At 41.9% G+C, this 23753-nt stretch overlaps 1 protein-coding gene and 1 pseudogene across 10 annotated transcripts in view; one reads left to right on the top strand and one right to left on the bottom strand.

Moving 5' to 3' along the window:
* The window catches only part of SGMS1 (sphingomyelin synthase 1), a 247466-nt gene that overhangs the window by 74852 nt on the left and 148861 nt on the right, over window positions 1-23753 (top strand). For 8 of the 10 annotated variants that reach the window (XM_059662720.1, XM_059662718.1, XM_059662716.1 and 5 more), the window contains one exon: window positions 17006-17101. The exons of 1 other annotated variant lie outside the window; for it this stretch is intronic. The gene's annotated coding sequence lies outside the window, so the exon portion shown is untranslated. Of the gene's footprint in view, window positions 1-17005; window positions 17106-23753 lie in introns of all 10 variants that reach the window. One more of the 10 variants, XM_059662715.1, reaches the window with a different exon arrangement.
* LOC132214655 (cold shock domain-containing protein E1-like) overlaps window positions 6718-23753 on the bottom strand; it is a 62889-nt pseudogene continuing 45853 nt past the window's right edge.

Below are 23753 nucleotides of genomic sequence, written 5' to 3'. Positions count from 1 at the left end.
TAACTCTGGTGCCGTGTCACATATAGAAATTTTTTGATATTTGCAACCATAGTAAAACAAAGACTTATATTTTTGATATTTATTTTATATATTTAAATGCCATTTAACAAAGAAAAATCAACCAATAGAATGAGTTCGCGTGTCACCTCTGACACGCGTGTCATAGGTTTGCCATCACTGGTCTGTGCACTGAGCAAAACCACTTAGGGCTCAAATCACTGATTCTTAAATAGAGTTGTATTTTTTGTATTGAATCAGCCAGTTTCAAACGTTGTGATGTGTTTGGTTCAACAGAAACAGCGAATAGCCCTCCTGTACATCCTTTCTACTTCCGTCTTCTCTAAGTGAGTGAACCTATTCAGTAAACCTGAGTGCTCTCATCTGTGTCCACTGGCAGGTTCCTGTCACAAGGGGCCTCTGTTGGGTTCATTTCTGAACAGTGATACCCACTTTGGAGTGGAAACAACATTTCATTAAAGAGAAGTTCAAGTTATTTTTTATCTATGAAATGAGGATAAAAATATCTACCTTATGAGTTCTTAGGCAGTGTAAGGGATGCAATGCGAGTTCTGTGCGTTCTAAGCAGAGTCTGTTAGAATCTGCTTATAAAACCCTGTCTCCACGGGTTTTACTGCAGTGGCTGTGCCTTCTGTTTGTTGCTACAGAGTGCTTTTGTTTTGTTTTGTTTTGTTTTGTTTTGTTTTGAGCAACCAAACCTTTTCTGAAGCAGAACCAAAAGAAAGAAAAGTATTTGGGCCCCTTCCACGTCATCCAGCCAACTAGGGGACACACCAGCACCTCTTTCTGAGATCGCTGCCTACAGCAACCTTGGGAGGAGAAGTCGCCTCGAAAGCACCGTTGGGGATGGTGGATGGTCTCTCTCTGCTCCTCAATGCCAGGGATTTCAGGTGTGCAGCGGCAGGGGCCCTGCGGTTCCCTTTCGTGTTACAAAGCTGGTCGATGGAGGAAAGGGACCGATGTTCTGCATGTGCTTCGGTGAAATACTGCCTTGTCATCCTCAAAGCTAGTCGTGTCCCCTTTTCTTGACTCTATGGATATTGGACACATGCTGCCATTTTCTCCTTAGCACCACCAAGGCGGCGTTCATTTTGCTTCTCTTTTTCCTCAGACAATAACTTAACCAAATTATTTACCAGCTCCAGATAGAAGAGGAAGGTAGTTTCAATAGATTGAACACATCAGTGAAATTAAATGGCCCACATTTCACGTTTGCAAATGAGAAGGTGCTTGTAGCACGCCCCGTTCCCTGGTTCATGGCGTGTTTGGACTGAGCTTCTGTAAACCAGGATGTGGTGTGCAGTGAGCACTCCTGGCATCAGCCTGGGCCCTGCGCATACTCTCTGTTTCCCCTGTTTATTCACATCCTCAAAGCCTTTCGCCCTCTGAAACGCCAGGATGGTATTTCAGTTGACTGTTGCACCGAGGACCTATTTTGGTTCTCTTGGACTTTGTAGTTAGACCTGACACATTGTCTGTTCTTAGCTTTTCAGCAAAAGCTTTTGATTTAAACTTTCTATTAAGGAAAAAACTGAATGTGAGCAAAAAGTAGACTTAGTTGCAGCTGAAAATCTTATCTTTAAGAGGGAAACACATGCGGGGGAAGGGAAGAAGGCCCCCAAACCCGCTTGCCTTGCCTGAAGCAAGATCGGGCCATGTTAATAGAGCACTTCGGTGGGCGGTGGGCGGGTGCAGAGTTACCTTGTCTGGAGCTCTGGCTTCCTCTGTTTGGGGTGGGGTTTGTGAGAGCAGGCCCTGGTTCATCTGCTCCGTGCCTCCCTGCGTGACCTGGGCACTAAGGGCACTGCTTCAGTTTCCTTCCCTGTGAAATGAGGACAGTAGAGCCCTTCAGACACTCCTCGCATTCAGTAACGGTTACCTGATGTTGCTGTTATTACTTTCCTACAAGTTATGTCAGCGTGTGCGAGGACAGCAGGCATTGGAGAAGTAAATGTATCAGAACGTACACATCCGAGAGTATTCTCTCCACCTGCCTCCTCTACACGTGAACTTTAGTCACACTTCGCTTCAGGGCTTCGCTGGAAAGCAGGTCAGTCCCTACAGAAACTCCTTTCCTTACAACCAGTGGGATTGTTTTCTGCTTTACTGCAGGTTTGTTTTTTACTCTGAACCGGATGATATTTTTTAACAACTAGATGTATAGCAAGTGTATCTACTCATCTTGGCTTTCAAAAATAACTTGACCGAGGGCCAGCCCAGGCCTGTGGTGTGGACGTGCTGAAGTGCAGCGCCTCCCTTCCCCACTGTCCTCTTCCCCCACGGTTCCCGGGATGTGAAACGCAGCCGCAGACTGGAGAGTGGCTCAGAAGCCAGGCTGCCAGCCGTGCTGCTTGCGGGGTTTCCAGCTGAGCATAATGTAATGGAAAAATCTAAGTTTGTCTTGAAATGTTCACTGCTCTGCAGAACGTCAACATTCGGTCTCCAAGATAGTTCGGGTGCTCACGTTATTCCCCTGAGCTGTCTTTTCTGTTAAAAACCATAAAAACTGGGAGATTAGAAAACATTTCTCTTTTGCAATTCTCATTACATTACAGTAACCAAAAACCCTGGTTGCTGAAAGAGAAAAATCAATTAACAGAGAAAAATTGAGACTTTCTGAAAAGTATATATTGTAACATGTGTAATTTATAGGTAACATGTAACTTTTCATATTTAATAAAATATATGTAACATACATATATGATATATATGTAATATGTAGCTTTATACATTTTAAATATTACATATATAGCTTTGCTGTTTTCTCACAAACTTTTCTTTATGGCACTTTGCTTTTACTTTAACTCATGTTACTCATAAATTCTCACTGCCTTGACCTCTTTTATTTTTAAAATAGACAAATATGCATATTTTCTGCTCTAAGCCCAGATTAGTGGTATCATAGAAATCCTATATTTCCCCTTTATTTCAATCTCTAGGTTTCTCATAATCTGTTCTTAAACAGATATCTTAAGAATTAAATGAATGGCAGCACTTCAAAACAGTGATTTGTAAATAAACACATATGCAGGTCAGATCTTTTTGAATTTTTAAAAATAATTTTAAGGAGAATAATAATTTTACTTCTGGCTATTTTTGACACATAGAAGCTGGGGAATTTTGTTTACATACTCTTCTCCCCATACAAGTCTTTGAAGAATGAAAGGTGGAAGTCACAGGGTGGGGTCTGATCTGATTGCTGGAACTTCTAGCTGTGCCGTGAGAACCTGATGTTAGCGGTGGTGACCCTGGGAGGATTTTAAGAAGAGAAAGGACCTTTTCTGCCCGGGTGATTTCAGGCCAAGGTGTGAGACACGTACTCTTCCACCTCTGGGAGCCAACGCCTTGAGCTTCTCCTATTAATCCCTGTTGGCAAGAAAGAATCAGAAACTCTCTTGAAGTGAAGTAACTGCCAATGTTAGTGCCTTCTCCCTAGGAGATGTGCTTTTTAGCAGAAAAGAAAACATCAGTCTAGGAATCCAAGTCCTTTTCTTAAGTGAATGAGTCCTACAATTTGGGTCTAGTCATGACTTTTGGAGGCTCCACCCTGCTTCTCTTGATTGAGTTTAAAACAAGCCTTTCTTTCACAAAACCTCAGAGAGTGGGTGGCTTAGCCAGGGGCCAGCATCTTTATTAGTTTCAAGGATCTTGGCCCCATCTCCTGGCCTTGCCTCCAAGTAGGGCAACTCACAACTGCCCTGGGCACTGAGAGTATGACAGATGAGGTAGCAAGCCAAGCTCAGTCTTCTTCTTTCACACAGCCAGGGACTTTCGGGGGGTGGAGGGCTCGAGATCATGGCAGAATTAATGTAAGAGACTAAATTCCTAAAGAAAGATGAAGTTATGTTGATGTGCCACACTTAAGGCAGTAAAGTGCAAAATGTTTACAAAATTTTCAATAGGAGTTTTTTAGTTGCATTAGTTAAGTTATTATGGGAGGTAATAAATTGCAGTAAGTATTTTAATTTAGAAAATCAAAGACTTATATGATAATGCCTCCACTGGAATAAGTCTTTACGGGTGTAGCAATAACTATGATAAAATTTAACTAGATATAGGAATATTGTTTTTGATCTTATCATCTCCCCTTCCTGCGATCCCCCAGTTTTCAAATCTTAACCTCTACAGTGCCGGGGAGCGGGAGCCCGATCGTGCTCCTCCTGTCTTTCGCCAAAAGTGCCGGGAGCGCTATCACGCTCCTCTTGCAGTCACTATTAGATGCTAGTAGTTCACTCTTTATTGACAGATGGCACCTAAGTGCAGATTACTTATGATGCCGAATGTTTGTAGTTCTGAAATTGACCACTGGCATTTATCTGCCTAATTTTTTACAGGTACTATGATTTATGAAGTTTACTCAGATTTTGTAGCCCTAAAGCTTCGAAATGGTGTCCAGTTCTAAGTCTGCTTTTATTAGTGATGATGATATTGTTAAATATGTCAATTCTTGCTGTGAAGATGATGATTTTGTGGAAGATATTGGAGAAGGGTGTCCCTCTATTTTAACATTATATGTTTTGTTCAATTTTTTTTCCTACTAGTATTTTATAATACAATCAGCAAACAATATATGTCAAAGATGAAAACAAATGTAGTAAAGGTTTCCTTAAGTTTTTGAATATGTAACTTCATTTACTTGCACTTCATAATTTTTCCCTAAACTGCTGTAAAATCAGCAAAAATGCCTTGGCAATTTTAGCATAGTTCCTAGGATATTGGTTGGCACTCAAAGGGTTAAACCTTTCTTAAGGTCTCCAGCCCTGGCTGGTCCAGCTCCTTGTAGACTTTCCACTTGTGTGTATCCTATGCACATTAATCAGAGCTGCACCTTGGTCTGCTCTTTCTGTCACCCCCTATATGCTTTGCCAAACCAAGTCACTGTTGAGTCTGCTTTTAAAGTGACCTCACATCCACCACTTCTCCCTGTCTCCCTGCCACCCTCCTGGCTCGTCTCTTGGGTGACTGCAGTTGCTCCCTATGCTTCCATTCTCTTTATGAAACACAAACCTGGTAACTCACACTCCTTCCCCTCAGAAAAACAAACCAAACAACCCTACACCACCCAGCTTTTCCATAACTTTCCATGATTTTAAATTGAAATCATAATCTCACAACCTCAAAGTCCCTGGTGCCCTTTCCTAGCCCTCCCCATTCCTCCCTCTGTGATCCGGGTGGTGGCTCGGCTTCTGTTTCTCCAGAAATGGCATTCCCTTCCACTTTCCTCCCTCCTTTCAAAACTTCTGTTGACTTCTGTTGTTTTCCTCTTCTCCCTTAATACTGTTTGGTCAGGTAAAGCCTTAGGTTAGAGACCGCCTTATAGCATCACGTCCATCCCATTGGTAGAACTTACACCTCAGCGGTATATCCCAGTACCTAGCATAGTGTCTGGCATATACTAGACACTGAATTGTATTTGTCGAGTGAAAGTAGTGTTATTTATAAATATTTTAAGTGCTTCTAAATACTCGGGGAGGTGGCATGTCTAGTGTATGTGTGCACCTGTCTCATGGCAGACACTGCTGGCCGGTCACCCCTCCCCTCCCCTGGCTGGCTTCTCAGTGTTGCACTTTAGGCAGCTGCTTCTGGCCTCCTGGTCTGTCTGAACCGCCATGTGGCATGAAACCTATTGGCCATTTCTAGTCTAGCAGACAAAGGCATAGTGCTCTGGATGTTTAGGTTCTTGACTTGATCTTTAGGCACATCGTGTAAACTCGGTATGCCTTATTTTGCACACCAGTCTGATGCGAGTAATTAGATGGTAAGATAAGATACTCTTTCTTGAGGATAAAGTAAGAAACATTGAAAAATTAGTAAAGCTTATCCAAATATAAGGTTGTATAGTTACATTTAATGTGTTTTGATATAACAAATACTCATCTTGTAATCAGCCACTCTTTTTTGACGACTAAAATGTAAATTCTTGCCCTAGCCGGTTTGGCTTAGTAGATAGAGTGGTAGCCTGCAGACGAAAGGGTCTTGGTTTTGATTCCGGTCAAGGGCACATGCCCTGGTTGCAGGCTTGATCCCCATTAGGGGGTTGTGCTGGAGGAAGCCGATCAGTGATGCCCTCTCATCATCGCTGTTTTTATCTTTCTCCCTCTCCCTTCCTCTCTCTGAAATCAATAAAATTGTATTTTAAAAGAAATAAATAAAATGTATGCCGAAACTGGTTTGGCTCAGTGGATAGAGGGTCAGCCTGCGGACTGAGAGGTCCCAGGTTCGATTCCGGTCAAGGGCATGTACCTGGGTTGCGGGCACATCCCCGGTGGGGGATGTGCAAGAGGCAGCTGATCGATGTTTCTCTCTCATCGATGTTTCTAACTCTCTCTATCTCTCTCCCTTCCTCTCTGTGAAAAATCAATAAAATATATTAAAAAAAAAGAAATAAAGAAAATGTAAATTCTTTATACACATAAATCTGAAATTTAATCACAGGCTTACCATATCTATTTTACAACAGGGACTGTTTTTCTTTCAGAATTAAGTTGATCTCTTGTTTCAGTATGTACTAGATGTTTACTTTTTATTTTGCTGGTGAAGAGTACATTTCAAGGAGATAGAATGTAAAACGTCAAGGAGAGGCTAGTTTTTTGTTTAGTTTACTGTCATTCTGCGGCAGTGTGTCACAGAGTGTACCCCTGGTCACCTGTATCAGAAACACCCGTGGGTGGTTATATTATAGGTTCCCACCCCCACAGCTTACTGAATCCGACTGTTTGAGGCCTGGATATCTGCATTATTAAGCTCCTGAAGTTTGAGAACCTCGCCCATGTAATGCCTGGTATATTGTGCGGTGTTAGTAAGTTCTGAACGGAACCTGTAAAAGATGGCTCACTCGCTCAGTCTCACCAGAGCATAACAATGACATCAGAAAACAAACATACCACTGCCAACGCTGCCCAATAAAAGGCAAAGCTATTGATTGTGGCTAAGGTTGAAAACAGTCAGTGACCTTATTCAGCCGGAGCACAGAAGATCAACAAGGGGCATTGTTCCCAGAGGCTTAAACACACTGGTCCTCTGGGAACAGTGGCCCTTTGACCACAGCTGCCAAGGCAGAAAGGAACCAGGCGAGGTTCTGCTCTCCTCAGTGCCGAGCAAGGGCCCGTCCTGCAGTGGGGGGTGCTTCTGATTTCTCTGTGGCAGCCCAGCAGGACCAGGCCGGCAGTGACCTTCACCTTCACCTTCACCTTCACCTTCACCTTCACCTTCACCTTCACCTTCACCTTCACCCACTATTTTCCTGTCTTCTCTGGATACCTCGGGTGCAGGGGAAAACTTGCTCTGACCTGGAAGGCAGAAATAATAACAGCGATTTTAAAAGCTGGCATTGCCAGGTGGGTAGGATGTGCTTTACGTACACTAGCTCACATAATCAGCTGAAAGCTGGGGAGAGCCAGGATGTCTATGAGAAAGCCTTTCGAGGCAAATCCAAACCCTGGACTGGACTCCCAAGGGAGGTTGCTGGTCTCCATCTCGGTTCATGTCAAGGCTTCTCTGTGCGGTCTGCTTCCTTTTCCTTTATGGCACTTATGGTGAAGCTCTTGCTCTTCAGCTCCGCAGCCTCACCTTCCTGATGGTACGATGTGGGCGAGAATTATGGTCCAGAAAGTAATCCTGAGCTGCTGCGACTGTCCCCCTCAGGACACTCTGATCTTAGCAAATGCTGCTGCATGTCGTTCCACTGGCATCTTGGTCCCACCTAGATAAACAGGGAGATGCTAAGTCAAGGAAGTGTTACATCATGAGAGGGGGAAGGGCAGAGAACCCAATATGTCATCACCGACACTATCCCAGGTGAGCCCCCTCATAAGACTAGTGTCTCACAGAGTATATTCTGAGAAAAGCTGCTGTGTCGCCATCCTTAGCAGGAGGAGGATTTGAGATTTGGAGGCACTTGTTCTGAGCTTCCAGATTTTCTGGAGTTACTTTGCCTGTGGATTAGAAAGTTACTGTGGGGAGAAAAGAAGGTTTGAACTAGAATTAGGTAAGGTCAATGCAGGGTCCTGGGTTATTTGGTGATTTGCCTCAGCCATTCAGTTAGAGATAGTAGAGAAATGACAGATGGATAAAAATTTAAAAACACAGAAGGAGATGAACAGACCAGATGATTTCAGATCTTGTTTTAAAGGACTCAGAGGCTATGCTAAGCCAGATAGCTTATTGAACTAAGGATGTTCAATAGACTATAGAATTTGAATATCTTGAATACCAGATTATAATTAGACTAACAGTAAAGACAATAGGAACAGACTGGGGAAATTCAGCCACAGGAGGTTGAGAGAAGTGCAGACTGAAATGATTCAGAGGGCTGTTTTGCCTACAAGGCCTCCTGTGACTACCTGAGAACGATGTGTTGATCCTGTGACTCAGTGAGCCTATTTCTGGGAGTAATTTCTAAGTAAATGATAAGCTAAATGTGTTCAGAGATTTAACTTTGAGGATGCTTAGTGAGCATTGTTTGAAACTAAATATTGGAAGCAACCCAGATAGGTCCTCCAAAGAGCGATGGATAGATCCACTAGAATTCATCTGTATGATAGAATATTGTGTAACCATGACAAAGATGTTGATGAAAAATATTGACATAAGACAAATGCATATGAAAAATAGGCAATAATAGAATTTATAAGGTTAACATACTACGCAAAGAAACTAATACTGGGGGAAAACCAGAAAGGCATTAATCAGAATGTTCCCTTCGATTATCTTTTTTTTTTTTTTTTCTTTAAGTGGTAGAATTTGAAGTACCTGGAATTCTTTCTTTGGGCTTTAACACTTATAATGTTTAATGTAAACATATAGAATTATTTATGTAATTAAAGCAAGTAGTTAATTACGTAGAAACGTGATATGATGTATTTAAAGGTGCTTTGTCAAAATTTTATCCAAATATTTCAATATTTGATCATTTTTAAACCCAAATATCCCTGGTAGTTCAAAGTTAGTCCCTCATATCATGTATGTTTTGCTGACTTTTCTGCACTGATTTTGTTGCCTTTGCCTTTGGACAAGCTGTACTTGACCATGTCCCCCAGTTCCAGGCTATTGGCATCACCAGAGAACTCACTGTAATGGAAAAAGATTTCCTTATCATGACTGGCTGTTTCAGTAAATCCAGAATTATCCTTCAGAGTTGCCACATAACTCAAGAGCCTCTTAGAGTTAGAATTATGACCTAAAAGTCACACATAGGTTTATCTGCTGTCCAGGCCTCTGTTGGCCACAAATACTAAAGTCAATCTTACCCCTGTTTGAGAAGTACATCTGTCCACATCCTTGGCTTGAAAAGCAATAGTCAGTTTCACCCCACAATCATCATAAGCAATAATACCATCCTCAGCCTCCTTGTCGTTGCCTTTATTTGGGCTAGTGGTTTTAGCATTAGGAAAGCGGCTTCTTTCTTTACGATCTGAATGGGAATGGAATGAGATCATGCCCCAGGGAAGTTTTTTAATCCTCATGCATGATTTCCTTGGGCAGAGAGCCTATCAGAAACCATAGTAAACTTTCCTTCCTCTGCAACATGGAACTGGTTCCCATCCAGAATTTTACTCTAGTGGAAGAACATACGAGCATCACGATCCACATACTTGATGAAACCAAAACCATCTCTCATGGCAGCAATTAGACCCATTTCTCTGGCTCATTAGTGAACTAAAATGTATTTGATAGAACTTCTATGTTGGTTTCTTGTTCTAATTTGTCGTGTCCTATCGTGGTTGCCTTCCAACAGTGTCACCTTATATTTTGTATCTTTGTCTCCAAAGGGAAGTTCTATAGGAATCACAAAGTCACCTTTAATGCATCATGACAATGGGCCATTTTGGTTTTTTACTGGGTACTTTCGGGATAACTTTGGTTGTAGTTCCTTCAAAATGTACAATGCTGATAGCTTAAAAAATATCTGTTCTTTGAGGCAATAGTTTGATGTATGTAGCAACTTCTTTATCATTTCTGTCTTTGATTGTGAATTCCACACCATTTCCAGGCTGTACGGCTTCTCATTACCTCAGGGGGGAAACCCTTTATATTATTTCTTTGATCAGAATTTTGTGCCCTGCCCCATTTCCCATTTTGCTTTTGCCATCAGAACTTTAAAAATCATTTTCATGTTCAAGCACACCATGAGTGTTATCTGGTGATTGGAAAATCAACTTCTTTTTCTATTTCATGACTTTATATTCGTGACTATTCCTTCCAAGTGCATGTGTCTTACATTGTATGTTGTCTTAAATCTCTCTTGGAGATGAATAGCACTTAAATAATTTATTAAAATGAACTGCTAGGTATTGTATTATGATTTTAGATAAACCATTAACTTAGCTTGTATCTTTAAGATTTTGGACAGAATATTAAATATAATTTTAATCAGCTATAAGAAGGCCAGGGATTTTGGAGGAAATACTAGGGCCAAAAACTTTTAATACAGCTTAAACACCTAAGTTGTGTGTGAGTTTAAGCAGCCAATATTAATTTCAGTGTGGTTGATCATTAAGATCTTCTTATCTAACTAGCACACATTAAAGCAATGTGCAGGTTTTCATGGGGATGGGATGATAATTGAGGAGCATGGTGACTAAGTATTTATTATGTAGATGGACTGTGCTGCTTTTTTGCTTTGAAGGAAATAATGAGAATTAGACAAGGAAACTGCAAAGGCTACTGGGGACAAAAAGGCTCTTTCTCTCAGTGTGGGATTGAAATGTGCAGCAGGGTTAGTTATTCCCTCCTCTGCACCCTCATGCACTTGGTTCTCCTTTGCTGAACGCTCTCATTGTATGGCACTGTAATGATTTGTTGATGTTCTGTGTCTCAATGAAACTATAGTTGGCCCAGCCTTGGTCTTCTTTTTGTCAGCCTCGTCTAGCACAATGCTAGCAGTGAATTTTTTGAATATATGATTTATATTTCTGAAATAGCAGATTAGCAGGCATATTTTAGTCCAGTATTTCAAATATTGGCAAATATTTTGAATAGTGAAAAGGGTTTGGGAGGCATTTTCGCTCCCAAAGCATATTATGTGTTCATTCAAAAAAAGTTCTGTAATCTCACATTTCTATAGCTAGTAGGTTCCAAAGAGCAATTTGGTGCTGAGGCCTACTGGAACGGGTAAGAAATCCTTCCTCAGGCAGGTGTTTATACCTTTTCTCCTCTATATTTCTGTAAAGTGCTGGGTGTGAACACCCACCTTTGTTTATTAAAGGCCTTCAGTACACCTGGCTGTATATTGTGCTGAGGATACAGTAGTGACCAAAAGCTTGGACTCTTGCCTCAGGGATGGAGTTTATTTTCTGAAGTATCAGAAGCAGACTCAAGTCGTAGGAGTTGCACAGTGAACGTTCTTGCTGTCTTCTTCTCTTGAGGGCACATAGAAAACGTTTTGTTTCCATGTCTCTTGGTGACACATAGAAAACCATAAATCAGAACATACAAGAGTCAAAGATTTTCTATTTGGGATAAGAACGCTCTGCTGCAAGCAAAATTAGAAAAGGATATTTTGATTTACATTTTCCTTCTCTATCTACTCTCGCCCCAAACACATATTTTGTTTCTTCATAACACATTGATGTTACTTCATTTTCACCAGTGTACCTGCTCTAGAACCCAATTTTTTGTGGAAATTGAGTCACTTTTGAATAACTATAGTGATTTGTAGATTACTCCTCTCTGACAGTGTTCCTGAGGGACATTATGATTAAACCAGATGATAGATTTGTACTAGCAGGTCACTTTGATGGGTGGACATATTGGGACCTTTCAGTGACTGGGGGTTCTTTAAAGCACATCTTGGGGGTGAGAGATGGATTTCATTGAACATTGCTCAATGAAATTCTGACTGTGCCAAGGCCATGCTTGTGGAGTGGCTGTGCGACCCTGAGATTATGGCCCTGCCGGCCTCACTGGTGAGTCTTTCCTTTTTAAGCAACAATCTCTGCTGCTTATTGTAATGCCACATGGAGCCCATCACTTAACCCCGAGTCTCAGAATCCTCATCTGTAAAACTGGGATCATTTGATGAACCTCCGAGTGGTTTTGAAGATTGAATAACATTTGTGAAGTGCTTGTTACAGGGCTAAGAACAGAGTAGGCTCTCAGTGCATAACAGCTATTTTTATCCCTTATAATGGACTAGAGGTCCAGTGCACAAAATCGTGCATGCATAGCTCGCCACTGCTTGCTGTCGCTCTCCGCCCCACCTGCTGCCCCATCCGCCCGCCCGCCATGAGCTGCCCTGCCTGCTGCCATGAGCCACTGCTCGCAGGCTGGAGGGGAGGGACTGAGAGGTGGTCAATGCACCTCATGGTGACTGATCAAATGGTCGTTCCGATCGTTATGCTTATGGTCCCTGGCCTTTTATTATATAGGATGTGCATCTTTGTTATATTCTCTTCTGAAGAATTCTGACGAATCTTTCACATCTTACTTTTTTTTTTTTTTTACCCTTTTAGTGTTGCCATGAGGTCACCACTTGTTTTTGCTCTGGGCCTTTACCTGGAAACACTAGTTATATTATAATTTTTCCATTAAATGTGTTTGGTGCTATTTATGGAAAGGCTGTAAGCTCTTTGATCCTCCACTCCCCAGCTCTGTGACACTGGGAAACTGCTGAGCCTCTCTGCCCATTTGTCATCTGTAGAATGGGCTGAAAACAGCACCTACTGTACAGAGTTTGTATTTGCAGTCACTGAGATAATACATGTTAAAGGTGAGCGTAGGTACTATGAGAATACGAAGGCTGGACACTAACCCAGCTTTGAGTGGTGATCATGAACTACTCCCCAGAGGGTGTCAAGCCTCATTGAGTTAGTCCAGAGAAGAAAGGGCAGAAAGGGTGTTCCTTGAAGGCAAATGTCTACAAGGATTTTACTAGTGATGGGGCAGAAACTGCTGGGAGATGAAATAGAGAGGTCAGCAGGGAGCAGATGTGGAGGGCTTGTTTTTCAAGCCAAGAGGCTCTCTGATTGTATTCCTGGGAAATGAGGAACCACGGAGGAACTTGTACAGTTGGTCTGACATGGGGAATCAGAGTTCAACAGCATCCACATGGAGACACTGAGTCCTGTGGGAAGACGATCCAAGAGACCCTTTAGGATAGGGACAGTGAGGAGGTCCAAGGGACAAACATAGACACTGTTTGCATCAGCTGCTCGCCTTTAAGTTCTAGGGGACTTGAAGTAAAACCAAAGAAAGGTATAACTTGCAATGCTTTGATTCCCTTTCAGAAAATGGATGAGGTGGCTGCAATGTGAATTTTTTAAAAAAATATAGTTTTATTGATTTCAGAGAGGAAGGGAGAGGGAGCGAGAAACATCAATGATGAGAGAGAATCATTGATCAGCTGCCTCCTGCACACCCCCTACTGGGGATGGAGCACACAACCTGGGGATGTCCCTTGACTGGAATCAAACTGGGGCCTCTTCAGTCTGCAGGCTGACACTCTATCCACTGAGCCAAACCAGCTTGGGCCATTTCTGTTATGGAGAAAATCTGCTCAGGAAGTAGAAGGTGGTCGCCCCACATTTCTGCCTGGCACACTGTTTGGGACGCTGCTTGTGTGTGCGCACTAGGGGCGCAAGTCTGCTGGCTTGTGCAGGGTAAGAACCACTAGTCTCCATTTTCCTGTAATTGCAAAATTATCTTTTCTTACAGTGTGTTCTTGTTAGCCAATTTCCTCTTGATTAACTTTGTGTCTGGGATTGCCAGTTATCTTTTTGACTATTTTTTTTCTAATTATTTTCTCACTGTGGTTAGAAGTAGAAATGGAAATACATCAGGAAATGATTTATGTGAAAAGGACTCTTCTCCGCACCCCTAAGGACATGCACATAAACAAGAAAAACGAAGACTAGCAACTAACTTTCATTTCTTTGGATAGACTACTGTGTTTTGTTAGGCCATTTGGAAGAAGAGTAATAGAAGTAAATGTAAATGTATGTTGGGGTGATAGACAGCTGGCTATCCGAAGTGAGTATCAGCTTTGTGGAAGGAATAGAGACATTTTCTTGTCATTTGTTTGGAATTGCCTGGTGGCTAGAGAGTGTTTCTCTTGCCACAGCGCTGCAATAAAAGTAAACACATACTTTTCTAAGACACAGATAGAGAGTGCTTTGAAATGTTTAAATAAAGAGCATTTACAATATGCTCACAGTGTTTGATTCTTAACCCCTCCAATAGAGCAGCCCCACAGTCCTCAAGCATCACTAATGTTGAAGGCAGAGAGGAGGCGGGGAATCTGGTGCTGGACTTGCCCTCCTGTGGGAACTAGAAAACTGGACACCATATGGGGCAGCCAGGACTATGATCCTTGAGAGAAGAGAATCAGTGAGGTGAGCCCTCATCTGCCTGCTGTTCTGCTGCAGCCTTTGTCCTGGGAGGGGAGCCCTAGGAGCATGGTGGTCTCATGGAGTCCAGGGCTACCCAAGAGGCTGGGATCTGTATGGCAGGGCCCTGGGGAGCCCAGAAGCTGGAATGTGTACATATATTAGGTGAGACCAGCAGAGAGCAGCTGCTACCAGGTTTGGAAGAGAATGGCCCTACCAGAGGTCATGTAGTACTGAGACAGATGGGGAGTTCTGGCCTATTGAGGTGGAGAGACCACACTGAGCACCTTAGCCATTCTACTGAGACACCAGAAAGACCACATCTTAGGAGTAAGGGCCATACCTTAGAGTAGGGCCATATGCTAGAATCACTGACATAGCTGAAATAGACATAGTGTCTTAACCAGGTATAAAACCAAGCCTGACAGGATTAAGAGGATCTGCCAGTAATTTAATTGCCATTGGAATCAAACAGAATACCTTCTAATTGTCTACTTTATAATGGGAAAGAAGCCTACAAAAAGCAGAAAAATGTGACTCATATTTAAAATGAAAAGCAGTCAGTACAAACAGACAATGCCTTTAAAACTGTGTTATGTTAGATCTTGGTCTCTAATAGCATCGGGACTTTTTGGAGAAATGACTTCATCTAGAGAAGAGATGGGATAGGTACAAGATGACCCCAGAACTTGTTTTTTTGGTAATGTCAGCAAGTAAGGATATAAAAGTAAGAAAAAAATGATGGGGCATGTCACAAAGATAAAGGGGCTCCCACTGGCTGAATCTGAGACAGTTTGAGCACCAGAATAATTAAGTCAGTGATAAATTATAAACTATCGAAAAAGTAGGAAGGACTTCACGCATCCATATTGATCATAAGTAGATAAATAGACTAATAATGTACAACGCTGAGTAATGACTGACAATGTGGAGGGAATGCTGGCATTGGAGCAATCAGCATGTTGTGGCCATTGCAATCCAGTTTAGATCAGGCAAGGATCACCAATGAATGCTCAATCTAGGGGGAAATTTTGCCAGGGGACAGGTATTTTCATGATCTTAAAGTACCTCCTCACAGATAACTTATTAGTTGCAAGGGAAAACTTAGCAATTTTCCATTGAAGAAATTAAACAAAACCTTGGCGGGGTGATCAAAATTAACCTCGCCAAGGAGGGTCCTGGACTGTATATGCTTTCAGATATATCTGGAGAGGAAACCATTGCCTCCGTAGTTTTGGCTGATAGTGCATGACCTGAATCGAGTCATGAGGAAATGTCAGACAAGTCAAAAGGAAATGTTTTATTCATATAAATAAGGGGGAGGGCTATATTTCTCTAAAGTGTCAGTGTAAAAAAAGACAAAGGAAAGCTGTGTGCTTCAGATTAATGGTAATTAGTACCAGACCTGACCCTGAACTAGATCCTCAGTTGGAGGAAAAGATGCTCCAGTGTGCGTTTGGTTAATTGAAAATGGTGGTAGATGAAAGTATTATATCAATTTTAAATCTAACATAGATAACATTATGGCTATTTAAGTATTCTGCTATTTATAAGAAATAAATTCACAAGTATTTAGATGTAAAAAAGCCCTGATGATTATCTCCACGTGGCTCAGAAAGAAAATGTTGAGTGATGTGTCTGTAGACAAAGAGTGAATTATTAAGTATAAAGGTTATACTTAATAATTCTTTGAACTAGTTCTTTGAACTAGTATTATTTTACAAGTTTGAAGTTATTTCCAAGTTAAGAAAACACCCAGCAATATAACAATGGCTTAACGAGAAAAGGAGAGTATGTGAAAAAGATACATGTGTTTCTTAACTATCTATGTGTGGATTTTCTACCTTTTGGTTGTCTCTGGTAAATGAACATTTAATCCTATCACACAACATCTGTGTCATTCAGCAGGCAAAGCCATTTCTATATCTATTGGCTAAGAAAGTAAATCTACTGCAAGAAGAAGTAACAAGTTTGCTTTCCAAGTTGAAACCATTATCTCATTTCGTGCCATAGAAGAATTTAGAATGAGGAGTCATAGAGGTGGTTCTAATCCCTCCTTTGATACTTGCCGGCTGAATGGTCATGGGAAAGTTCTGTAACTTTGGGAAGTTCAGCTGCTGCATTTTTATTTATTTATTTTTAATGATGAAAAAATGTGGGTTGTTTATTGCTTTCAGAGAGAGGAAGGGGGAGGGAGAGAGAGAGATAGAAACATCAATGATGAGAGAGAATCATTGATTGACTGAACCCTACTAGGGATCAAGCCCACAAACTGGGCATGTGCCCTGATCTGGAATTGAACTGTGTTATGAACCCCTGGTTCATAGGTCAATGCTCAACCACTGGAGTCACACTGGCCAGGCCAACTGCAGTATTTTTAAATAATACTTGCCTATTTTCAAGATCTTATGGCTCAATGAGAAAATGCATGTGAGAGCTCTTTGTAAATAATAATGGTTTCCTGTACGAACGTTAAATTACTACTAATAGTTGTGGCTAAAGATTAACAATGGCTTAGACTGAGGTAGAGATTTTTTTTTAACTCCAGGGGCTCTTTTTTCTTGTAAATGTCAAGATTAATTCTAGAAGAGAGACTTTCCCCAGTAGACCCTTTGGTTCCTTCCGGTTGCCCTCTTTCTTATTTCTTGTCTTTCTTGTTCCAGGCAAAGCTTCCGTGACTGCAGGAGTTGGGGATTCTCTGAATTTCAAGAATAGTGAAGTGGGAGCATAGCAGATGGTGTATGAAAGCCAGCGTGCATGTAAGTCAAAGTCATTGTTCTGCCCGTTCCCAGACATCTCACGGATCTGAGGTGCCTCAAATAGCTCCTGCTTTGCTCTGAGATTGTGTGTGAGGCTCTGATGGATGGAGGGATCTTCCAAGTCTTTGAGATGCCCAGGTCAAAATCAGCCAAGGTTTGGAGGAGAAAGGGCTGAAGAAGCTAGCTTCCTCATAGGAGGAGGAAGACAACATGGGCCAGGGAGATAGAAATTCATAAAACAAAGGGCACAGGAAATAATGTCTGCCCCAGTCACAGAAATGACTGAAAAGGTGCTGCTGGATCTGAAGCCACATAGACCACCTTTAAAAGTTTAACATTTAAACTTGACATTTAAAAGGAGAAAGGCTGCTTGAATTAAAGAAAATCTCTGCCTTAGTGTAAGCCATTTTTCATCTTTAACCAAAACTATTACTAATAGTTTAATTTTATAGAAGAAATGATCAGGGAAAGTTCTAGGAGACCTGGGAGAGGCATTTGGGGCCAGGCCTTTTCCTCTAACCTGGAGTTACTCTTTATCCTGGAAGATGACAGTTCCCAGGTCTGCCCTTTCCTGTGGAGTTGATAGTCTTGGCTGGCGCTGCCAGCGTCAGTCTGAGATGAGATGAAGAGCTTGCTCTGAACATAGGCCAGTAAACGGCTTCCTTCATTGAGAAAGTCCTGTGCCCAAAGCAAAACTCTGCTGAACTAGCCAGGATTCTGAGTGTTGGTAGTTAGTTTCCATTCTGGCACATGATTACTATGTTTATATCCAAACAATATATTGATGCTTTTTGTCCATTTTTAAGCTTGATAATAGTGATTATGTGAAGTATTCTGCAACTAGCATTTTTCACTCAGTTATGTTGTTAAAATTCACTTGTTGCATGCAATGGTAGTAAATTAAATTTTAATGTTAAATAAAGTTTTATTGTGAAAATCTATTACACTTTATCTGTTGCGCCACTTCCTTCCAACTTTCGATATTCTTTTGCCAGTCTAGCGGATATAAAATAGCATATTATTGTGGCCTTAATTTGCATTTTCCTGATTAATACTGTCTTTGAGCATCTTTCTTTTTAGTATCTTTGGAAAACAGACTTAATGACTTTAAAGTAGAGAAATTTTTCAGTCTTATATGGCTAGTGCAGTGTTGTTTGTTTTATTTGTTTTGGAAACAAAGTCTAACCTCTCTTTTAACCCTGTGTGTTTTTTTTATTGTTAATTTTTTCATTTGGATTGAAGTTTTTGTTGATTTGTGTTCTCATTCAATTATTTTTTTCTTTTTGGCCTGCTGGTTTGGAAAGTATGCATTCTATTTCTTTTTTTTTTTAAACAATTTTTTTAAATATATTTTATTGATTTTTTTACAGAGAGGAAGGGAGAGAGAGAGTCAGAAACATCGATGAGAGAGAGACATTGATCAGCTGCTTCCTGCACATCCCCCACTGGGGATGTGCCCCCAACCCAGGTACATGCCCTTGACCGGAATCGAACCTGGGACCTTTCAGTCCGCAGGCCGACGCTCCATCCACTGAGCCAAACTGGTTACGGCTGCATTCTATTTCTTGTTCTTCTAATGATTGCCCTGAAAGTGTACACTTAACAGTTTTGAAGTCAATCAGTAGTTAAGGTATTTTAATCCTTGTCCAGAATAACATAAAATTCATAGGACACCTAATGAGGACTGTCTTCTGTGTGTACGTGTTCTTCTCTGTGTCTTTCTGTTCTGTTGTATGTTTCACCGTACAATCAGACAGCAGTTGTTTAGAGTGGTAACTGTTTAACTTTATGTGTTTATGATTTCTTGCTTTCCGCTGGCATGATCTCACTCGATAATAGGAGGGCCTCGGTCTTAACAATAAAAACCTTTCTTGGGATCAACTCAGGACCACTTTCGTTCCCTTTGGGAATCCTGCTTTCAGGTTGGGCTTTCCCCAAGTGGCTGAAAGCTGAAGGCTAGATGCCTGTCCCATTGCTGGCCCTCAGAGTCGCCTCCGGGGCAACTCCTGCTTTCTTCTGCGCTCAGGTTTCAGTGCTCTGTTCCTGCCACATCCTCCTGGGGGTTGTTTCTTTACCTGGAGCCTCACCAACGCCTTAAGAAGTACTTCTTAAAAATAATTTATTCAGAATTATAGTATAGCCGAAAGGCCCTACAGATATCTTGTCCACCACAGTTCCTAAATTGGCAGTGCCCAAGTGATATTTTAAAATCAGGTTTTTTTTTCTGTACATGTTCTTTATAAATTTTCTTAAACCTTTTAAGTTTTACTTGAAAAATTACTTTATTTTACCTATAGATGGGAAAATATTAAAGTAGTGATTTTTTTGAAAGCTAGCTTAACCACATCTGTACTCATATCTTATATCCTTACACTTTTGCCTATTTTTTCTTTTCTTTTTTCTAGTTAATCTATTGAATATGTACTTCCTTGGAAACTGGAATCACTACTTTTGGGATAACTCGTAAGGACAGAGGTCCTACTCAGCACCCCTTTACTTAGGCCTCCGATCTATTTTCTTTTAAAGTGTCATCTATATTCCTATCCAGAATACTGCACATAAAGGTTCCGTTGTGGATCTATGCCCGCAGATGCTTTTCCTTCTCACACGGAGTGCAGGAAATTGCCGTTTGCTGTTGTGAATTAGAGGCATCATCTGTCACTCCACGTCCTTACATTCTGCATCTCCTTAGGAGGTGTAGAAAGCAGCATAACGCTTTTGGTCTATAAAGTGTTAGATTGACTTTGGCACATGAAAAATTCGTTATTTCAAAATGGATGTAAGGCGAGCTGCCTGATTTCATCGTTCACGCATTCTGCAGGACATGAGCATGCCATGCCTTTGCAGAGGCTCACAGCTCTGACAGCCGGTGTGTGTGTGGATTAGGATTTTGTGAGAAAGTGGTATGGCAGCGATGTTTCCAATCTGCAAAGCCTTTCCGCTTTGGAGGCCACAGGTAGCACTCTGTAATGCTAGTGTAATCACAGAAAAGGCAGGCACTGAAATGTCCCTAGGAAATGCTGAGCTCTGTGGCTAGAGATTCTCTGAGGGACTTATGTCATTGACCCCGCACTTTCATTTGGAAGATGTCAATATCACGGAACTCTGTGGCTTTTTCTCTCTGGGAAGCAAATCCTAACAGAAGTTACTAACTCCTCATCACCTGCGTTAGGGCTGGCTGTTAGTTCGGGCACTACTGCTGCTTTTTCGTTTGGTTAGCTGAGCAGTCGGAAGCTTCACCCCAGAGAGTTAAGTAGACCTCGAGCAGCTCACCAGGGAAGGCCAGAGCTTCCAGAGGAGTCCCTGCCCAGCCTCTGGGCTGGGGAGCCCTCACTCGCGAGTGGTCCCTGCTTGAGTGCAGGGAAGGGAATTTAATGGCCATTGCTCCCAGTTCGCTTTGCCTGGGCCGGCCAGTCATGTGGTAGAGCAATGCCTGGCCATGTGAGCCTCCCATTCCTCATCTTTTACTAGAAATATGTGTCCCTTTGAAAGTTATGATTTGGATCATTAGCTCATTTTGAACTCTGGTCACATCTAAACGATGCAGAGACAGCCCAAGAATACAGAGAGCCTTTCAGATGGACTTCCCAGTTGGGGTGTTAAAAACTGGGACTTGACAGTCATTGTCAACACGAGTGAGTACCCATGAATCAGAGTTTGGTCACTGGCCCCATCCTGTGCCTCAGGGCAGTGATTCGCTGCACATGCTCTCCGTATCTCATGGACTTTGGTCCTATCCATGCTCCTCTGGACTGAGATCTGTCGCTCATCTCTGACGTGGCACTCGAACACTTGGCCATTCATAACATTTTCACTCTTTCTCATATGAGGTTTGAACTTGTATATTTCTAAATAAGGTTTTGAAAAGTAATACTGCTTTAAACACCTTCTTCTCCATCCTGTCCTCCTTTCTGTTTAACCAATTTACCTCTGCATGCTTGTTTTGCACCCTTTATTTGATGCCTGCAAAATGCCCACAATAATTTGTTTTTTTGCCATTGCCTCAGTTAGGGTGGTTGGGGCTTGGCAGCAAAGCATTGATGGAGCCATATTAGGTTCACCAGCAGCCAGATGACATGGCTTCAAGTTGAAGTTCTATTCACAGCCTGTGTGACTTTGGCTAATAACTTAGCTTTTCTGAGTTTCCCCTTCTGATAACTAATAACTACCTTAATCTGTTCACATGGTAGAGCAGTGTTTCTCTGAAAAATTATTGAGGACCCTAAAGAGCTTTGCTTAAGTGGGTTATATATAGCATTTTGTGGCAGACAGAAAAACGGCCCCCCAACTCCCCAAACTTGTGAATGTTTCTTTCCATGGCAAAAGGGACTGCACGTGGTTAAACCAAGGTCTCGGGATGCGGAGCTTATCCTGGGTTACCAGGTGGGCTCAGTGTAATCCAAGGGTCCTAATAAGAGGGCGCAGGGGTGTTAGAGTCAGAGTGGGAATTTCAAGGATGGAAGCAGAGGTTGAAGTGATGCCATTGATGGAAGGGAGACCTCGAGACACGGAGAACAGGCAGCCTATAGAAGCTGGAAAAGGCAAGGGGCATATTCTCCCCTCACTCCAGGAGGACCTCAGTCCTGCCAACACCTTCCTCTTAGCCTGTAAGCCCATTTTCAGTCTTCTGACCTCCAGAACTATTCGATGATTCATGTTATTTTAAGCCACCATGTCTGTAGGAGTAGGAAAGTCATGCAAATATTTTCTGTGTTAGAAATTAAAAGTAAGAGATATAAAAACTATTACTTTTGCCCTGGCTGGGTGGCTCAGTTGGTTGGAGTGTTATCCCATGTGAGCGCACACACACACGCATATGCATGCATACACACACATACACACACAAATTTGGGCTCAGTTCCCGATCAGGGAGCATGCCTAGGATGCAGGTTCAATTGCCAGCCAGGGCACAAACGGGAGGCTGAGATTGATGTTTTTCTCCCTCTCCCTCTCCCTCTCCCTCTCCCTCTCCCTCTCCCTCTCCCTCTCCCTCTCCCTCTCCCTCTCCCTCTCCCTCTCCCTCTCCCTCTCCCTCTCCCTCTCCCTCTCCCTCTCCCTCTCCCTCTAAAATACATAAAAGCATGTAAAAATATTAATTTACTATCTATAATAATAAAAGAATAATATGCTAATTAGACCAGATGTCCTTCCAGACGACTTTCTGGATGAAGCCAGGGCTGCGAGGGAAGCCCTGGGCCCGGGTGCCAGAGGGAAGCCGGTGCCGGCAGCCAGGGGAAGGAAGGCCTACTCTTGCACGAATTTCGTGCATCGGGCCTCTGGTAAAATAATAATGAACTTAGCATAAATGTCTTTTGGGGGGATAACTCTTTCCCAGCTGTTAGTGAGAAGTCTACCACCGCTGTGCATTTTGTAAATCTCTTTATTGTCTGGCTTAGCGGAAACTAGTGGAGTCTCATCCGCTTCTGCATTCTAGTTGTTGTGGCCTCATGTGTCGTGTAGCCTCTGAAAAACTCCCCTGTATACCCACGAGAGAATGAACATCAAAAGGCAAACACCATCTTAGTATTATTATGAAAATTGTTCTGGCTTCATGCACTCTACCTAAAAGGGTGTCAGGGATTCCCAGAAACCCCCAGACCCACTTAGAGAACTTCTGGGCTAGAACAGAGCCACATGGCCACACCCGACTGCAAAAGAGTCTGAGAATTGCAGTTCTTATTCTGCGTGCTAGTTCTGTTATTAAGGAAGATAGGGAGAATTGGTATTTTAGTACAATTAGCAATCTCAAATGCTTACTGTATCAGAGTTTGATACCCACGGTAAGTCGGTGATCACTAAAATGTTCTTTTAACCTGTTCTTATTTTAGCTTGGAAAAATGGGCATTTTGCTTCGACCGCTTCATTTAGAAATACTTATGACAGAACACAATGGCCTGTAGGCAGAGGCATAATTGCAGTGAATTGCAATTTTGCATTTGTAGTTAAATTATATAAAATATCTTGGCTTAGTGCTCAGAGGCAGCTTTTTGATCTCTTGTTTGGGTCTTTTGAACCTAACATGTGTTTCCTTTCCTTGGGTAGGAGAACAGTCAGAGTTGAAATGAGATTTCAGACTCAGTTTTGATTCACAGTTATTTTTCATGGGTTTAAAAATACAAGGGGTGTGACGTTTCCTCTGGGTCCTTTTGTAAATAGTTCTATGGCTCTCTGGAAGCATTCTCTCACTGAAGAATAATCCAGTTCCAGTTTCTGATGGGAATATTTGTGCTAAATATCTTAAATGAAAAGTGTATATAAATGCAATAAAAATAGTTCGTGCTTAAGTGGCTTAATTTTGAGGTTTGTGTAAAGTTTAATATTGATCTCATAAATTTAGGGCTATGTGTTTAAGGTCTTTTTAGTGCCATCCTTATCTTTAAGTTAATTACTGTAATACCTTTTGGGTGAGTGAGTTCTTGTGAGATATTTTAACATCCTCTATCTGGTCTCGAATTATTTCAACCTCTTGAGTGGGAGAAGCCTTTGTGTCTTTCCCAGCTAAGTCCATTTCCTAACTGAACTGACTGGGAAGGGGAGTTTTGATTTGGGATGGAGGGTGGAGAGGAAGCAAAGAAGATGCTTTTAGATCCTTGAGCACTGGTAGTGGGGGAAATGTACGTGTTTGGGAGTCCTACTGAGTGGGTATTTTGGG

Source organism: Myotis daubentonii, chromosome 13, assembly GCF_963259705.1.
Source record: "Myotis daubentonii chromosome 13, mMyoDau2.1, whole genome shotgun sequence".
Taxonomy (NCBI): Eukaryota; Metazoa; Chordata; class Mammalia; order Chiroptera; family Vespertilionidae; genus Myotis; species Myotis daubentonii.
This window is presented reverse-complemented; position numbering and strand designations above follow the sequence as displayed.